Raw genomic sequence first — 13,926 nt, 5'->3', positions numbered from 1 at the left:
CCAGATCTGATTGATCATGTGCTTGAAAATAAATCAGTAGTTTTATCAATTATTTTTTACTGGACTCTGGAATGGTAGAGTCTGGGGGAGATTACCAACACCCACATGACAAAGAATTTTCTTTTTTTTCTCTCATCTATATCCATAGTTACTCTAGGATGACTCCTGTATCACTAGATTTCTAGGCTAGTTTCATCAGCTAGTTTCCCCCGGTCACTGCGCGTGATGATGATGCAATTGCTATTTCTGATCATGCACTATTGAAACTATCAGTTAAAAACTACCCGATTGCAAGTTAGTGTAAACAATGGCTATTAAATACTATACTTTTTGCTTCAAGATCTAAATTTGTTGATTTTATTCAATATATCTTGATTGCTTTTTTCTTCTTAACAAATTCTACTGAAGAAATACTCAATGGTGTAGTATGGGACGCTTTTAAGGCATTTATTCGTGGCAAATTATTTCATACGCAGCAGGATTAAAAATACAAACTCAAAATGAAATACGTATATTGGTCTGATGAGATTAAAGAAATTGATAAAAAAATATCCCAAAGCTCCTAGTCTAGAGCTCTATAGGAATAGAGTTGAACTTCAATTGAGATATGATTTGCTATTGGTATCACCGATTGAGAATCAGTTACTTAAAACCAAAAGTCAATTTTATCTACAGTACATGCCGATAAATCTGGTAAATTACTCGCCAATCAGTTGAAAACTGTGTCAGCCAAACGTCAGATTACTAAAGTGAGTAACCGGGGTGGTACATTGACTGTAGACCATGATGAAATTAATAAATCCTTTCAGGAATTTTATAACTCCGTCTACCAATCAGAATTTCATACAGATTCCAATATAATGCATGAGTTTTTAAAGAAACTGAATTTGCCAAATTTACCACATAATGAGCCTCTGTTGTTGGATGAACCCATCACGGAGGAAGAAATACAGAAAGCAATCCTTTCGATTAATTCTGGTAAAGCTCCTGGTTTAGATGGGTTTACATTGGAATTTTTTAAAGTATTTCTCAAGTTTTACTGTCTCCCTGGCTATGCAAGGTTTTTAAAGAAGCCTTTTTAATGAATAGATTACCTCAATCCTTTTATGAAGCATATATTTATTTAATTCTAACAAAAGATAAAGATCCCTACTGAAGTGACATCATATAGACCTATATCACTGTTAAATGTAGATTCCAAAATTCTTTCCAAAATATTAGCTATGAGATTGGAAAATATTTTACCGCAAATTATTTGAAGATCAGACAGGGATTTGTTAAAAAAAATCCTTACTCATACTTTAACGTTTAGGAGAGATTAATGAATATCGTATATACGGCAAATAAAAACATTCAGAACTGTGTCATTTCACTTGATGGGCTGAGAAGGCGTTGGAGATAAGTAGAATGGGAAATACTTATTCAATACACTTGAAAAAATTTAAGATTCGTACAAAAATTTATTTCTTGGATCAAGCTGAATATATCATATACCTCAGGCTTCTGTACTTAATGATAAGAGACAAAATAGACAATAGGTGTAGGAGGAGGCCATTCGGCCCATTCGAGCCACCACCGCCATTCCATGTGATCATGACTGATCATTCCCAATCAGTACCCCATTGCCTGCCTTCACCCATATCCCCCGACTCCACTATTTTAAAAGCCCTATCCAGCTCTCTCTTGAAAGCATCCAGAGAAACCCGCCTCCACCGCGTCCTCTGAGGCAGAGAACTCCACAGACTCACAATGCCACCCAGCTTTATGTCATCTGCAAATTTGCTAATGTTACCTAAATCCCTTCATCCAAATCATTGGATGTATATTGTAAATAGCTGCGGTCCCAGCACCTAGCCTTGTGGGTACCCCACTAGTCCACTGCCCTGCCATTTTGAAAGGGACCCGTTAATCCCTACTCTTTGTTTCCTGTCTGCCAACCTATTTTCTATCCATGTCAGCACTCTACCCCCAATACCGTGTGCCCTCATTTTGCCCACTAATCTCCTATGTGGGACCTTATCAAATGCTTTCTGAAAGTCCAGGTACACCTACATCCACTGGCACTCCCATGGATCCATTTTCCTAGTTACATCCTCAAAAAATTCCAGAAGATTAGTCAAGCATGATTTCCCCCTTCATAAATCTATGCTGATCAATCGCAGACCGATCCTCGTTACGTCTAAACCAAATGTTTTGCTATCTCATCTTTTATAATTGACTCCAGCATCTTCCCAACAACAATCACAATAGAAACATAGAAAATAGGTGCAGGAGTAGGCCATTCGGCCCTTCAAGCCTGCACCGCCATTCAATATGATCATGGCTGATCATCCAAACTCAGTATCCTGTACCTGCCTTCTCTCCATACCCCCCACTCTAACTCCCTCTTAGATATAGCCAATGAACTGGCCTCAACCACCTTCTGTGACAGAGAATTCCACAGATTCACCACTATCTGTGTAAACAATATTTTTCTCGTCTCGGTCCTAAAAGACTTTTCCTTTATCTGTAAACTGTGACCCCTTGTTCTGGACTTCCCCAACATCGGGGAACAATCTTCCTGCATCTAGCCTGTCCAACCCCTTAAGAATGTTGTAAGTTTCTATAAGATCCCCCCCTCAATCTTCTAAGTTCTAGTGGGTAGAAGCCGAGTCTATCCAGTCTTTCTTCATATGAAATTCCTGCCATCCCAGGAATCAGTCCGGTGAACCTTCTCTATACTCCCTCTATGGCAAGAATGTCTTTCCTCAGATTAGCAGACCAAAACTGTACACAATACTCCAGGTGTGGTCTCACCAAGACCCTGTACAACTGCAGTAGAACCTCCCTGCTTCTATCCTCAAATCCTTTTACTATGAATGCTAACATACCATTCGCTTACTTCACTGCCTGCTGCACCTGCATGCCTACTTACAATGACTGGTGTACCATGACACCCAGGTCCTGTTGCATCTTCCCTTTTCCTAATCGGCCACCATTCTATTTTCCTGTTTTTGCCACCAAAGTGGATAACCTCACATTTATCCACATTATACTGCATCTTCCATGCATTTGCCCACTCACCCAACCTATCCAAGTCACCTTGCAGCCTCCGAGCATCCTCCTCACAGCTAACACTGCCTCCCAGCTTCGTGTCATCCGTAAACTTGGAGATGTTGCATTCAATTCCCTCATTCCAAATCATTAATATATATTGTAAATAGATGGGGCCCCAGCACTCAGCCTTGCGGTACCCCATTAGTCACTGCCTGCCATTCTGAAAATTACCCGTTTACTCCTACTCTTTGCTTCCTGTCTGCCAGCCAGTTCTCTATGCACATCAATACTGAACCCCCAATACCATGTGCTTTAAGTTTGCATACTAATCTCTGATGTGGGACCTTGTCGAAAGCCTTCTGAAAGTCCAGATATAACACATCCACTGGTTCTCCCTGATCCACTCTACTAGTTACATCCTTGAAAAATTCTATAAAATTCGTCAGACATGACTTACCTTTCATAAATCCATGCTGGCTTTGTCCAATGATTTCACCACTTTCCAAATGTGCTGCTATCCCATCTTTAATAACTAACTCTAACAGTTTCCCCACTACCGATGTTAGACTAACTGGTCTGTAATTTCCCCGTTTTCTCTCTCCCTCCCTTTTTAAAAAGTGGGGTTACATTAGCTACCCTCCAATCCTCAGGAACTACTCCAGAATCTAAAGAGTTTTGAAAAATTATCACTAATGCATCCACTAATTCTGGGGCTACTTACTTAAGTACTCTGGGATGCAGCCAATCTGGCCCTGGGGATTTGTCGGCCTTTAATCCATTCAATTTACCTAACACCACTTCCCGGCTAACCTGGATTTCATTCAGTTCCGCCATCTCGTTTATCCCCCGGTCGCCCTGCTATTTCCGGCAGATTATTTATGTCTTCCTTAGTGAAGACAGAACCAAAGTAGTTATTCAATTGGTCTGCCATGTCCTTGTTCCCCATGATCAATTCACCTGTTTCTGACTGCAAGGGACCTACATTTGTTTTAACTAATCTTTTTCTCTTCACATATCTATAAAAACTTTTACTGTCATTTTTATGTTCCCTGCCAGTTTTCTATCATAATCTATTTTTCCCTTTCCTAATAAAGCCCTTTGACCTCCTCTGCTGGAATTTCTCCCAGTCCTCTCGTAGGCTGCTTTTTCTGGCTAATTTGTATGCTTCATCTTTTGTTTTGATGCTATCCCGGATTTCCCTTGTTATCCACGGATGCACTACCTTCCCTGATTTATTCTTTTGCCAAACTGGGATGAACAATTGTTATAGTTCACCCATGCAGTCTTTAAATGCCTTCCATTGCATATCCACCGTCAACCTTTTAAGAATCGATTGCTAGTCTATCTTGGCCAATGGACGTCTCATACCCTCAAAGTTACCTTTCTTTAAGTCCAGAACCCTTGTTTCTGAATTAATTATGTCACTCTCTATCCTAATGAAGAACTCAACCATATTATGGTCACTCTTGCCCAAGTGGGCACGCACAACAAGACTGCTAACTAACCCTTCCTCATTACTCAGTACATTACAGAAATAATCAGAGATCCCCTTTTTTCAGGCTCTTTCGAGGTACTAGACAGGGCTGTCCTTTAAGTCCTTTACTGTTTGATATCACTTTGGAACCTTTGGCCACCGCTATTAGGGAATCCCCTAATATTTTTGGTATTGTCCGTGAGAATAAGACACATTAGCTATCTCTTTATGCAGATGATCTATTATTATTCATCTCTAACCCTGAGAAATCTATTCCGGCAATAGTAGCTCCACTTAATCAATTTAGTGGTTTTTCTGGTTATAGAAACATAGAAACATAGCGCGGTGTCTACAGCCCGGGATCCCTCGTGGGGGACCCGGGGGAAGAAGAAGCCATCACTGCCGGCCCGCGGCCAACTTCTACCGCGGGCCCTGCGTGAACTTACCATCACCCCTGGAGGGGAGCTTCGACCGCCGACCCTGCAGTCTGCGGTGCTTCTGTCAGCGGCGCGGCGGGGACTTTAAATCTTTGACCGCCGGCCTGCGGCCTACACCAACTTAAAGCCGGTGGGGAAGAGCCGACTCTGGACTTACCTCGACTTGTACCTTGTCCTTTTATCATCTGGACGCCCGCAGCAACGGCTGCGGAGGGTTGAGGTCCCGACCACGGGGGGAAAATGGAGGAGGACTGGCCAAATTGTGTGCCTTCCACCACAGTGATGAATGCTGTGGTGGATGTTTATGTTAAATTTTTATTGTGTTTTTGGGTGTGTTCTTTATAATTGTACCACTGCTGACATATTCATTTCACTTACACATATGTGCAATGTGACAAATAAACCGTATTGTATTGTATTGTATTGTATTGTAGAAACATAGAAAATAGGTGCAGGAGGAGGCTATTCATTGTAATCATGGCTGATCATCCCCTATCAATAACCCATGTCAGCCTTCCCCCCATATCCCTTGACTCCACTAGCCCCTAGAGCTCTATTTAACTCGCTCTTAAATCCATCCAGTGACTTGGCCTCCACTGCCCTCTGTGGCAGGGAATTCCATAAATTCACAACTCTCTAGGTGAAAAAGTTTTTTCTCACCTCAGTCCTAAATGACCTCCCCTTTATTCTACGACTGTGGTCCCTGGTTCTGGACTCACCCAACATTGGGAAAATTTTTCCTGCATCTAACTTGTCCAGTCCTTTTATAATTTTATATGTTTTTATAAGATCACCCCTCATCCTTCTAAACTCTAGTGAATGCAAGCCTAGTCTTTTCAATCTTTCCTCATATGACAGTCCTGCTGTCCCAGGGATCAATCTTATGAACCTACGCTGCACTGCCTCAATCACAAGGATGTCCTTCCTCAAATTAGGAGACCAATACTGTACACAATACTCCAGATGTGGTCTTACCGGAACCTCTTTACTCCTATACTGAAATCCTCTTGCTATGAAGGCCAACATTCCATTAGCTTTCTTCACTGCCTGCCGTACCTGCACACCAACTTTCAGTGACCGGTGTACAAGGACACACACAGGTCTCGCTGTATCTCCTCCTTACCTAACCTAACCCCATTTAGATAATAGTCTGCCCCCTTGTTTTTGCCACCAAAGTGGATAACCTCACATTTATCTATAATACTGCATCTGCCATGCATCTGCCCACTCACTCAACCTGTCCAGGTCACCCTGCAACCTCCTAACATCCTCTTCACAGTTCACACAGCCACCCAGCTTTGTGTCATCCGCAAAATTGCTAGTATTGCTCCTAATTCCCTCTTCCAAATCATCAATATATATGGTAAATAGTTGCGTCCCCAACTTGTGCCTTGTGGCACTCCACTCGCCACTGCCTGCCATTCTGACAAGGACCCGTTCACTCCTACTCTTTGCTTCCAGTCTGCCAACCAATTTTCTATCCGTGTCAACACCCTACCCCCAATATCATGTGCTCTAATTTGTTCTATAACCATGTACCATGTGTTATAAACTAAATCTTAGTAAGAGTGAGCTTTTTCCATTAAACAATCTAGTTTCGAATTATGGACAGTTTCCTTTTAGATTAACTACCGATTTTTTTTACTTATTTAGGCATTAAGATTACCAAGAAACACAAGGATTGATTTAAAGCCAATTTTACACCTCTAATTTATCAGATCAAACAACAGTTCACTAAATGGTCACCAATGTCCTTATCTTTAATTGGCCGAATCAATGCCATTAAAATGTTTATAGAGGAGTAGGGGGCGCTGCACTGGCAGCAGCCTGTCAGCAGCGCATTAGTTTTTTCAACTTTTTAAATTTTTTTAGTATGTTTTAAAGTGTGTGTTTGATGTTTCTCGGTGTGTTTTGTGTGGGGGGTGGTGTGGGGGGGTGAGGGGGAAACCGTTTCGACCGCGTCCTCCATGGAGAGGCGACTTTTTCCAGGTCGCCTCCACGTGGCCTAACAATCAGGATCGGAGCGGCCTTTCCTGGAGACGCGCCCGGGGCTTCAGCGGCGGGCGCAGTGTGGACTCTTGCCATGGAGCGGGTGAGCCCTCGCTGGGGCTCGCTGGAGGGGAGCGTTCCGCTTTGCTGGCCCAGGGCAGCCGGCAGCCTGAAACTGCGCGCGGTCTGCAGAGCTCCAGCTGCTGCGGTGTCTGCAGCCCGGGATCCCTCGTGGGGGACCCGGGGGAAGAAGAAGCCATCGCTCCCGGCCCGCGGCCAACTTCTACCGCGGGTCCGGCATGGACTTACCATCACCCCTGGAGGGGAGCTTCGACCACCGGGTCCTGCAGTCTGCGGTGCTTCTGGCAGGAACTTTAAATCTTTGACCGCCGGCCTGCGGCCTACTCCAGCCTGAAGCCGCGGTCTCTGGTGGGGAAGAGCCGATCCTGGACTTACCTTGACTTTACTTTGTTCTTTACCATCTGGTCGACCGCAGCAACGGCTGCGGAGGTGGAGGTCCCGACCATGGGGGAAAAGAAAATGGAGGAGGTCTGGCCAAGTTCTGTGCCTTCCACCATAGTGATGAATGTTGTGGTGGATGTTTGTGTAAATCTTTTATTGTGGTTGTGTGTTCTTTATTATTGTACCACTGCTGACAACCCAAATACCACCGACCCTGGTTGTGTGGCAAATAAATAAATTCTATCTATATTACCTAAACTTTTGTATTTATTTCAGACGATACCAATTTTTATTGCGAAATCTTTCTTTGATATTATTCATTCCAAAATGTATTACTATATATGGCAGAATAAAAATTCCGGACTAAGTAAAAAATACCTACAGAAATTTAAAAAAAATGGTGGTTTGACACTGCTGAATCTTAGATTCTACTATTGGCCAGTTAATGCTCGTTATCTAACGTTTTGGACAAAAGATTTAGAAGATACCCAATGCCCAGGATGGATAAATCTTGAACGTTATTCTATGCAAGGGCTATTATTGACTTCTATTCTAGGAGCCTCGTTACCTTTCACGAATACGAGATTGAATAAATATATGACTAACCCAATAATAAGACATACACTCCGAATATGGTTTCAATTTCGTAAGTTTTTTGGATTGAATGATTTTATCTTATCGAGTCCTATCATATCTAATTTTTTCTTCCAACCTAGTACTGATCAAGCCTTTCTGTTATGGAAGAGGAAGGGATATGCCCAAAAAAACCAACATCTCCAGCCTCAACGACTACCGGCCAGTCGCACTCACACCAGTGGTGATGAAGTGTTTTGAAAAACTGGTCCGGGGTCATATCACATCACTCCTGCCCCAAAGCTTTGACCCCCACCAGTTTGCGTACAGAGCAAATAGATCTACAGAGGACGCTGTAGCCACAGCTCTCCATGCTGCACTGTCTCACCTGGAGCAGCGGGGGAGCTACGTGCGGATGCTCTTTGTGGACTACAGCTCTACTTTTAATACCATCCTTCCCCACAAACTGGTGGACAAACTGGGGGACTTGGGACTTCCACACTCCACCTGTACGTGGATAAATAGCTTCCTGTCGGGTCGCAGCCAGAGAGTCAGAGTGGGCCATCATACATCCACGGCCCTCAGCCTCAGTACCGGCTCTCCACAGGGCTGCGTACTGAGCCCCCTGCTCTACACCATCTACACACATGACTGCACCCCCGCCCACCACAGCAACACCATTGTCAAATTTGCGGATGACACTACGGTGGTGGGACTCATCTCCGGGGGGGACGAGTACGCCTACCGGGATGAGGTGGAGCAGCTGACAGTGTGGTGTGAAGAAAATAACCTGCTCCTCAACACCTTAAAGACAAAGGAATTAATAATAGACTTTAGGAAGAATAAAACGGACATGGTACCATTGACTATCAGAGGGGACTGTGTGGAGAGGGTGGCGGATTTCCGCTTCCTGGGAATCCATATTGAGGAGGACCTGACGTGGAGCGTGAACACCACTGCGCTGCTGAAAAAGGTCCAGCAGAGACTGCACTTCCTGAGGGTTCTCAGGAAGAATAACATCACTCAGAGACTGCTGCTGACCTTTTATCGGTGCTCCATTGAGAGCATTCTAACATACTGTGTATGCGAGTGGTACATCAGCTGCACAGCGGCTCAGAGGAAAGCGCTCCAGAGGGCCTTTGACAACGCCCAGAGGATTGTCGGCTGCCCTCTCCTTACCCAGTTCCCGCTGCACCAAAAAATCCCAGAGTATCATAAAGGACATTTCCCACCCCGGACACTCCCTGTTTGAACTGTTGCCGTCAGGCAGATGGTACAGATCTACAAGGACAAGGACGAACAGACTAAAAAACAGTTTTTACCCCACTGCTATAAAAGCACTAAATGTAGCCGCCAAGGAACGCAGGGGCGAGACATACTAAGGGACTGTGGTACACTGTGACATTGGCAGAAGGATGGAGGGTTGGGTGTTTATGCGTGCTATTTTCGTGATATTTATTTTAGTTGTTTATCTTTTAATATTTTACCTTGTATGTATCGTTAGCTTTTAGAAATGTTTGAATGGTGCACTGACTGGCTGACATTTTTAAATTTCGTTGCACATGGTTCATGTTACAATGACAATAAAGAAACTATTCTATTCTATTAGCAGCTTTGCGTTATTTGTTTTTGGATGGTTCTTTTATGTCTTTTGAACAACATAAATGTAATCTGCCTAACTCGTATTTCTCTAGATATTTACAAATTAGACATTTTTTGAGGGCTACTCTACCCTTTTTTCTGTTACCACATCAAACCGAAATCTTGGAAATTTGTTTACATTTGAACCCTTATCAGAAGGGCTTAATAACGACTATGAGTTGATTTTGAAATAAAAAAAAGATACATTTGATAAAATTAAGAAAGACTGGGAAAGAGAACTCCAAATTTCTCTATCTGCAGAGAAATGGGAGAGGATTCTTCAAATTAATTAATACTTCCTCAATGTGTGCAAGACATGCTTGGATACAATTCAAGGTGGTTCACACAACTCGTATGTCAAAAGATAAGTTAGCTCGTTTTTATGGTCATATAAATCCTACCTGTGACAGATGTAATTCTGAAGTGGCCTCATTGAGGTCAATGAGGCCACTTCAGAATTACATCTGTCACAGGTAGGATTTATATGACCATAAAAACGAGCTAACCTATGGTTTCGTCCTTCCCACCTTTTAGAAAAATATTGGAAATAAATTGTTGATACTATTTCTGTAGTCATAGGCATAGATTTACAACCTCATCCTATTACTGCAATTTTTGGGCTACCAATGTTCTATTCATCTGTCCCATTCCGCCCATCGTCTGATTGCTTTTACCACATTAATTGCCAGTAGATCTATTTTGCTTCGGAGTCACATGTGTGATTCCGTGAAGAAGCCCCGCCAGGCCGCATGCGTATCATTTATCGTCATCCACATGGCGAGGCACCGGTCTGGCAGGCAACTCATTCCTGCCAGCGGTAAGTAAAAAACCTACAGGTAAGTTTTCATTACTTACCAGGTTGTGTTTTCCTGCAGGAACCTCCTCTTACAGGGTTCCTGTTGGCTATAGTAGCGTAGTCCAGGCGAGCCACGGGGAAACCAGCATTGGGCTGTGGGGAGAACTCCAAGTCCAGACCACTAATGCGGGAGCCGGCGGATGTCAGGTGCATTACTCCAGTCGCTGACAAGGCAGTCAGCGACTTCCAGACTGCGGATGTTTCCGTGGAGGGGTAAGTCCCAACGATATTAGGGTGATTTCCATATGTTTTTTTTTTAAAGGCATTGGGACTAGCTTAGATGGTCTTGTTCAGTGTGTTTGTGAACTTGATTCTGTGCTTTATGCCGGGGGGTAAAAGCTATTTTAAAAATAACCCGTAAATTGGGTCAGGAGGATACACCTCCCAATAAAAACAATGTTGTGGACGTCTGATAAGATGGAGCACCTGATAAAAGGGATGCTCCATCACGACAGGCTCCAGGAGGAGCTTCATACCCAACAGGTCACCCCAAGGGCTGTGGCAGCAGCTTCAGGTTAAGGCTGTACAAATAAAATCAGCTCCAGGACAGTAGCTTTATACCCATGGGTCCTCAGAGTCTTGGGGGATAATGGCAGCAACACCTATAGGCAAGCCGCATTATGTCTCCCTCATGAAGGAGGTTGGGCCTACCAGGGCAGAGTTATTCTGTCACTGAGGTTACAGGTATTACAAAGCATACCCCAAGGCATAAAGCCAAGAAGCTGCTGAACACAGCTCCAGCATAACTTACCCCAGTAAGGAACTTTTATATTCTGAGATTGGAGTTATGGGAAAGCAGGCACCAAGGCATAACACCAAGTAAGGCTGTTTGAGCACAGCTCCAGCATAACATGGTCCAGCTAAGGAGCTTTATATATCCTGAGACTAGAGGTATTGGAAAGCATACCCCAAGGCAGAAAACCAAGCAAGGCTGTTGAGCATAGCTCCAGCATGATATCCTCCAGCAAAAGAACTTTATATCCTGAGGTAGAGGTGGACTCTGAGGTTGGAGGTATTCAAAACCATACCCCAAAGCATAAAGCCAAGTAAGGCTGTTGAGCACAGCTCCAGTAGGATATGCTCCAGTGAGGGAGCTTTGTATTCGAAGGTCTCTTCAGGAAACTCTGCTTGCAGCACCTGGTCAGGCTATCCAAAAATCCTCTCTCTATGAAAGAGATCACCAGTGTCAGTATAACCAACTACAAAGGTGGGAAATAGCTGGAGAGGCCAGAGTTCCCCTCATGCTATAAATGACGCGAATAAAAGCACTTAAGGGGTGACATAAAAATTAGCCGCTGAACTTCTCTTAGGGAAAAAACTCTGGAACTGCAGGTAAAAATCTGGATAGGAAGCAAAGTTTCGGACCAATTGAGGTACCATTAATAAGCAAAAAAGTTTCATTGTTGCGGCAACAACACACCCCATGCCTTCATAGACAGTAAACAATTCACTAAAGTTGGTGGTAGCATGAAAGTTGGACAGGGGAAAATCCCAGACCTTAGTTGAGCTCCGGGAAAATATGGGGCCATCTACAAGTTGGCAATAATTACACTTGTTGGTACTAATGATAATAACAACATATGTTTGGGTCATGTGCTGTACGAAAATAGCATTTCCCTTGGTAAGGATGAAAAGGTCCTAGTAGCCTTACAACACACAAATGGATGAGATTTAACCATGTAAAACTGCACAATGCTAGGATCCAAGCACAGAAATTGTCCAGAGTTGTTTCAGGGCAGGCTCAGTATTATGGCCAGGAATAGCTTTGGGACATAAAAATGTCTGGGGGCGTCTAGACACGAAGGAGCACCTTATGGAAAGGATGCCCCATCATGACAATTCCAAAGTAAGTACTATACTCATGGGCCACCCCATCAGCCGTGGCAGCAACCTCCAGCAGAGGTCTATACAGGGCAGACCCGTACCAAACTGGAGGAACCATACCTCCACGGGTCAACACAGGGGCCCATACACGCAGCGCCATGCCAAGGGCTGCTGAAGCCTCCCTCATGAAAAAAGAGGGAGAGCCAGGGCAGTATGGCACTGACCCTGAAGTTGGAGGTATAGCGGAGGAGCATACCCCAAGGCACCGCAGGTCTACCTGGGTGCCCATACCAGCAGCACCATGTCAAGGGCTGCTGAAGCCTCCCTCATGCAAGAGCAGGGAGAGCCAGGGCAAAGTATGGCACTGACCCTGAAGGCACGAGAGCATCGCTCCAGATGAGCCGGGTGTGGCATGTAAATTTACCATACCGGCAGGAACTGGTGAGGCAATAGAAGAATCTGGCTAATAAACATCAACAATATGACCTCTCACCAGCTCCAAGAATCAAAATGCTATGAAACACCTGTAAATCGTGCGTCACTCAGAATGCCCATCATGAACCCGGTTATCTCGGGGCAAATGGGTGCAATCCTGCGATCGCAGGAACTAAGGCTGCAGAAAGTATTAAAACTAATCGGATCAGGTATAACGGCATTGGGCGGTCAGTCGAAGGGCTACCATTATCAGACACCCAGCAGGATACATAGGGGCCGGTGTGTAACGTCCACTTCGAGATTAACTGCCTGAGAAAGAACTATCAGACCGACGTTAAATCCAAAGTTGTAGCACTGTGCTGATCATCAAACATACTGCCACCAAACTTGATATTTGGAGAAGTCCTGGCTAAGTAAGTCAAGGACTTAGATGATGAGGCAAAGATGGTCGGCCTTATTAAGGGAACTATCCCATCACTACGCCATTGGCGTGCACCAGTGCATACTCCCACTAAAATTCGGAGACAAAAAACTCGGCAACCGTGGAGGCACGAGCAGCTGGACTTGTCCAGGACATATCTCCTATAGACCAATCACCAATGGGGGTAGATTGCAAATGTTTATAATGAATAGTGCTGCATAACATCAGATCCTTTCACACTGGACAGCATTCAGGGGTTTAAATTGAGTTATTCTTGAATAACATCCACCCACTAAACATACACCAAGTCGGAAATTAGTGTTTTCAAAACCAGAAACTTTACGGGTAAATGATAAAATTGAAATCATTATTCACAAAAGGTGTAATAAAAAGGACGGTTCATCAGCCTCTGCAGTTTGTGTCTAAATATATTTCCCAAACAAAAGAAGGATGGGGGGGTGGTGAGCCATTCTGGATCTAACCCGACTGAATTCCTATATCCAGTATAAGCTTTTAAAAGGAAACATTCGGTACTACTAAACAATTGGTTTCTAAAGGATATTATATGGCAAGTATATGTCAGTCCAATTCATGTCTGTGCTCACTGCGAATGCAGCGATAGCACCAAGAAAGGAAAGCATTACATCTCCTCTTCAGGAAATGGGAAGTGTTGTTTAAATACTTAAGTCACATCTCATACAGCACAGATAACTGACAGCTTGCAGTGCGTTTCAAATGGGTCTTGACAAAATTAAGTTATAGGACCATTAACTGTGCC

The 13,926-nt window shown here is 43.9% G+C and overlaps 1 pseudogene; it reads left to right on the top strand.

Annotated features, from left to right (window-relative positions):
* The first annotated feature begins 12,061 nt into the window (after positions 1-12,061).
* LOC129699922 (U6atac minor spliceosomal RNA) lies at positions 12,062-12,199 on the top strand (annotated as a pseudogene).
* The last annotated feature ends 1,727 nt before the right edge of the window (positions 12,200-13,926 follow it).

This window comes from Leucoraja erinacea, chromosome 8 (genome assembly GCF_028641065.1).
Source record: "Leucoraja erinacea ecotype New England chromosome 8, Leri_hhj_1, whole genome shotgun sequence".
Classification (NCBI taxonomy): domain Eukaryota; kingdom Metazoa; phylum Chordata; class Chondrichthyes; order Rajiformes; family Rajidae; genus Leucoraja; species Leucoraja erinaceus.
This window is presented reverse-complemented; position numbering and strand designations above follow the sequence as displayed.